We start from the raw sequence: 6,558 nt of genomic DNA, 5'->3' as shown, positions 1-6,558 counted from the left end.
GTGTTATAGTATGAACTCTCTCTTTTTCCAACCTAAGTCGGAAATATTGTTGTAGATTATTGGTATAAATTAAATCCTGAAGCTTTTTTTTTAAATGAATGATTTCACGCCTCAGTATGAAAACTCCCGGTTCAGATACAAATTATAATCGATTGAAAAATTATTTACACTTGCGAAGCGAGGGTATTAGTCCGAACCTTCTTTTTTCTACCTAAGTCGCAATTATTGGTACCGCTTTTAGGGCACCTTTATAGCTTTTTCATAGCTTATGCTTTGACATTCGAATAGTAATAAGTTATTCATCAAATGAATAGAAAAAAGTGATTTGTTTCAAACAATATAACAATAATGAAAACTCGATTTCAGAAATTTTCTAACACAATTTATCTCGCAATTTTTTTAAATGCATAATTTATACATAATGTGGCTTTATGCTTTCCGATTTGTTACTTGCAAACTCAGTGTGGATGCCTTCAGTTTGTTATATTCCAAATTATTACTTGCAAAGTTGTGTCTATTTGTATTTGGTTCCATTTTTGCTGAATCGCATTGGCTATTTATTAGAATATGAAGCTGCTTTATTTGTGACTAGTGTTTGTACGTTGCCGAGTTTTTGCTAATTCGAGGCTTATTTCTATTTTTCTTATTCACTTGATAGAGCCGCTTTTTGACCGTGTTCTCGCAAGTGTACCCAAAATTTCGAAAGTACAAATACTCCTTCAGAATGTTTAGAGGCTGCCAAAAACTTTAACGTTCACCTTGCTTCTCGCCAACCCTTTGTCAAGACATCTGAAATTTTGATTTTCTCTGAATTATGGCTAATTCCAACTGACGATAACAACAGTTTTGAAACTCCAGGTTTTGCTTTGCAGTTTAGACCACATGCTGGATTTGTTGTTCACGATACCCAAGATCTCAGAAACTGTTTTCAGAAATTGTAAAAAAAAAATGCTAGTTTCGTTGTATTACAACACACAGTGCTAGATTGTTATCTACTTTCCGTACATAGAAGAGCTTCAGTTACATCATTGGTTGCTTTTAAAGCTTCTTTGACCGAAATTATGATTTAGCAGTGGCTGGGAAAACAAATTGTGCTTTTTTCGGGTTTCAATGTTGATATTTTCTCAAACTTTTCTTTTGTAACTTTCATGTTGTCTTTTGATAGTCATCATTTTTAGACACTCATAACTAAAATAGGCAATACTAAAATAGATCTTATATTTTGTTCACCCGAGATACGTTTGTCACTTGACGTAAGTGAAGCTGTGTATAGTTATCACAAACCCTTGATTAGCAATTTCAAAGTTTTTGTTTGCGTAATCAAATTCAGTATCTAACGCTACTTTTTACACAAGTTCAGGAAATAAATAATTGAGTAGTTCAGCCTAAAAAGTTGATTTCCAAGTTTTCATCAATGACTGTTCTTTCGTTTCAACTAAGCATCTTTGATTTAAGCTGAACAAAAGTGGCAGTTTTCAGCAATTTGTAAATTATAGCTTGAAGTGTGAAATTTTTTTAAGCTTGCGAGCATTAGTGTGATAGTTCGGACCTTCTGTTTTTCTAACCTAACTCACAAATAAAAGTGTTCATTAATTGGTCGCAAAGTGCAATATTTGGTTACACTCTTGCTATAATTATGATTTGCATATTGGAAATTTCATAACAACCGCTCTGCATTATTTGTGGCTAGTATTTTTTATTTTTTAAGCGTCCGTGGTTAGTAGGTCCAATTCGAAACTTAGCCGAATTTTTACCAATTCGAGGCTTGTTTCGACTTTTTCTTATCTATCGTTCTATAAAAGGAATTCAAAATACGCTGTAAAATCACGAAGTTCAAGCCCCCCCCCCCCCCCTCCCCCCCCCCCCCAATTGATTTAGGGGAGAGAAAATAAGGAATATTCATAAGCTAACTTTGAGTATAGCCTATATTCGTTCAAAATAAACCCCATTACTAAAAAAATTGAATTTAAAGATTAAGTTGAGTAATTAATAGCAGACAAACGCAATCCCGCATAAAAATGAACGAACCAATTTTTTTTTGTTTGTTTGTATGAAATAAATGCTTTAAACAGATTTTTTTTCAAGATTTGATACATGCTTGGGGAGGGCGTTCTATGGTAGATCACATATGGGCGGAGATTGTACGGTTGATCCTCAGTTTAATAACATGTGTTCGATACGCTTTTTTTGTTCAAGTTTTTTTAGTGCAAGCGCTTATCGCTGAGATCAGGGGACTGTAGACGCGTAAACTCATTGTAGATGCTTCAATTCCGGCAGATCGCAGGATTTTATCAAAGCTAATTTTAGCCTTTTCTTTCCTAATTTCTCGCTGTCTTTTCGTAGCTACTTTTAATAGTATTCTTGCTTGTGTGTGAAGTGCAGCTTAAACTGTGTGAAACATTATATTCTGTTTCAAAGCTTCTTTTGTAATATATTTTTGCTTGCTTTTTTATTCGCCAAAGATATGTTTTTTGGTTTTACCACTTTGTTGGAGGACTGACACTTTTTATGGAGGGAAGAAATGTGTCAAGCACAGTGAACGTAGTAACTCAAGTTTGAATTTTGTTGATTTGACTTAATTAGTGCATGACAGGTGCGAATACTCTTATATAGGCATTTTTTTTTTAAATTTTTTTTTCAAATCTGATTTTTAGCTGTTTGACTTTTGATTTCTTTTCAAGTTTAGTTCAATTCCTTTGTTAAAAGGAAGGCAAACTTAACTATCGAAGTGTAAAAGTTGAGAAAAACGTCATCGACATCTAGTTTCGAAAGTGGGTTTCTCGAATTGGGTTAATTTTTTTTCAAAAAAGCGTCAAGTATAAATCGTTTTTGAAATTCAAAAAGCCCTAATATTGTTTGTTATTTGAAATTTTCAAGCAGTCAGTTTTTTTCTGTTTCTTGAGTTCATGATTTTTTTTCCAATTGTCTATTAGCTATGTTTTTTAAAATTAATTTAATTCTAGTTGCTTTGCGGCATGCAAAATACGAAAGCGGAAAAGGTACGAAAAAACGTGGAATGACTTTAGATTTCGAAATTGGGTTTTCATAATTAAGTTTTATATTATAAGTTTTTCCTATTGATGCAAAAAGTTCTCTAATTGGGCTAGTTTTACGAAAAAGTGGTCTTAAAGGATTCTTGAAATTTAGAGAGCGTGATCCATTTTTCCCTCAAAATTCAAAAAGTGATCAGTTTTTCTGCTTTCCTCTAGTTCATTGACGCTTTTGCAACTTGTTTTATATTATGAAAATTTCACGTCATTGTAATGTAGAATGCCAGTATTGATTAGAATGGCTTATGGTAGAGCAGAATCGGGTTGATTGTCATGGAAATGCGAAACACTTGCGTTTAACTCGACATTCAGTAGTTATTCATATTATAACACTGAAGAGATCAGACTATTTTATTTTTCATCAGCAGACAGAAAATGCTCATTTAGTCAATACCGGGTTGCTTCAATTATCGATCGAGTTCAACCTGATGAAAGTTTAGATAGTCCTTCAATTTTTCCATCTCCCTGCAGACTCCTTTATAATCTGCCTCAATCCTCCCACCAGTTTGAAACCAACTGGGGATTTTACCAGTTGGAAAATAATCGAATGTTCCCATCTAAATCAACTCAACTGACTTAATACAGTTATCGCCATAGGGTGAATTCTGCAATTTTGAGATAAGACCAGCTTTGAAGTGATTGCTTTGCAGGAGAAAAGACGCGAGTTGTTATTATTTCAGGTTTATTTATTTTTACTGACTGGCCAAAAGCTCTATTTAGTCAATTATCGTCTCAATTTAGTAGGAGTCATTATAAGGGTAGAAATCTTTCGACCCACCATAAGTATAGCTAGTTGCTGTGCAAGTAGCGAAAAGTATTTCGACGACATTTGTCTTTGATAAGTTCGTTTGAAAAATAATTAAATAATTTTTTTGAGCGAAGAAACGAGCTCTACATTTCTTCGTGCAAAATTAAGATTCGATGAACGTAGTACAGACTCTAATATAGGTCGCGATAATTTTTTTTGCAGGAAAAATCTTTAAATTTGTTCATGTTCAAATTCACTATTTCGCGGTTTGACTGTTGTTTTTTTTTTTCTCAAGTTCACTTCCTTTTCTTTTTTTGACATGAAGGCAACCTCCACTATGAAACAGCGAAAGTGTAAAGGTCACGAAAAGCGTGATTGATTTCTAGTTTCGAAAGTGGAATTTAATTTTCAGATTTCCCAGATTGTAGTAACGTCTTTCGCCGTTCAATTTATATTTTGACGTTTCTCCCCACTTTTCTTGCTCTTTTTTTTTCAGTTTCGTACATGAGTTTCACTTGTAAGGCTGATAATTGGAATTAATATCAAAGCATTCTCCTTTAACGAGTCAAGTTGAAATGAAAAGTGCTCTTACCTTTTGATTCGAAAAACCGATAATTCTTTGGAATCCTCTGCACAATGAAGCAAAGGAGAAGTCTCTGCAGTTTTTAAGTAGCTGGTTTGGATAGTTGTTAAGCTGTAAGCAAGTTCAATGAAAATAGATGCGATGTAATAAAAATTGATCGAAGAACAGATTGGTTTCTAATGTTGCTACTGAATATTACTTTATCCACTCCTGCGCTGCAAAGCGGTGCTCGTTGCTTGAGGGTGAAGCAACATTACCCAGCCCAGACAAATAGCCAAAAAAATGCATGTAAATCTTAACCAGGGACACAACTGCGGTTTTCCGCGAAGAGCTGAACAGCTCGTATGTTGGTCCTTTCCCTAGTGGATAAATCGCCTTCAATCAGTTGAAGAGCATAAAATTTAGACCAGTTTTCTCGAAATTCAAAGCTTTTTTCTGTCATAATAGATGTCATACGCAATGATGTTATTTGATGCTTTTGAAATCTTTTGAAAGAACGGGCGTCTTAGGGCATATTTTGTTTTCACTTTTTGACAAGTCAGAACAAAAGCGATGATAAAGTAGCCAATGTATCAGGGTAAATTCTAGATAATTTTTGTGAGAACGTGCGGACAAAAACTGTGTAAATATATGAGGTTTACTGATGATATTCGAATAGATATTTCTTTTGAAAGTTATTAAAAATCAACAATGCAATGACAATAATAACTGTATTTGCGATAGCACGTGTATTCAACAGGGTACTACTAGACTTTTTGCCTCGAGCACAACTGCTCCCAGACGAACACAACTGCTCCCAGACGAACACAACTGCTCACCAACAGACATAATTTGAGCATTCTTTTAACAAATACCCCCTCTTTTCAAAGTTTGCAATCCTGATTCTAGATTTACCAACTCCGATCTTGTACATTTTCGCCGTTTTTTAATGACATGTGTTATTAGGCTAAACATGTTCTACCTTATGTTACATCGGCTCAGTTGTCCCATTTTGCGCCGTTTCCGGGAAAAAATATTTTTTCATGATGATAGTTTTTATTCTAAATTAGATCTCATCTCAAATTTTTTTGATTGCTAAGGCCTCTGGAATCAGTTTTTTTTTACTTAACGAGCTTCTACCATAATTTTGTCGGATTAGTTATTGCTGTGGTTCTTTTTTCCGTGGTAGTTTTACGCTGACACTTGTCTTCTTTCTTGAAGCTTTTCGTCAAAATGAATTTCATTCAAGGAAAATCGTGATACGTCGTACATCTATTTTTTTCAATATTTTTGCGTTTTTTCTATTGTTTTGTAAAGCTAGATTGCCGTGCTCTGATCGCGTGCTCAGCTTTTAGTTTGAAAAATTGAATTTGCTCGAGCATCAAATGGATACGGTTTTTAACGGTTCAGATTTCGGGTCATTGTGGTGGGTTTCTGCAGGATTATTTTAAAATAAGCATTGGACGGATTTGCAGTAAATTTGACAGCACAAAAAATTGAGAAAGTTTCAGTAACGGGATAGGTAAGGTTAAAATTGATTAATTACACATGCCAGCTAGCGGGCGTAGTTTCATATTACCAAGTTACTTTTTTAAAAATTTAACTCGCAAATAACAGTTCATTTTTGGTGTCATTTTTACTTCAATGCATAGCATCGCCAATTTAATAGCATAGCATCTGTAGCTGCGTTATCGTTAGCTTGAGTTCGAATACTTTCAGGCTATCTTAGCGCAGATGTGAGGCACCCAATCTTGAGTCGGAGGTTTGATGTCGGCACATAGCAGCAGTTGCTTTTGTTTCAAGGACATTTTACTAGCATATGCAGGAGTTTTATTGGTGGCTATTTGTGTATTGTTTTTTTCCAAGCCAAAGTGGCGAGGCTCCAAATTTTCAGGCCAGGGGCTCGATTCTGGCTCGAAGATCAACTTTTTGTTTTATGTTTCTTATAATTAATTTCATTTTTTTTTACATTTTAGAGCTACTTTTTGTCTTTTTTTGCGTGTGTAAGCAAAGTGCAGCTTTGCCTCTTATTTGAAAAAGTCACGGACGCAAGTTTGCAGCATTTTCTGTTATTGAGCCGTGAAGCAAATTCGTCTATTATTTTTGTGCACTAGCCTTGCGAGCGTCGTTTTATTCAAGATTAGTCCAATTTTGAGTTCTTTGATTTCCTTAAACTATTTAAGACCATTCAAAATGGA

Source organism: Symsagittifera roscoffensis, chromosome 8 (assembly GCF_963678635.1).
Source record: "Symsagittifera roscoffensis chromosome 8, txSymRosc1.1, whole genome shotgun sequence".
NCBI lineage: Eukaryota > Metazoa > Xenacoelomorpha > Acoela > Convolutidae > Symsagittifera > Symsagittifera roscoffensis.
This window is presented reverse-complemented; position numbering follows the sequence as displayed.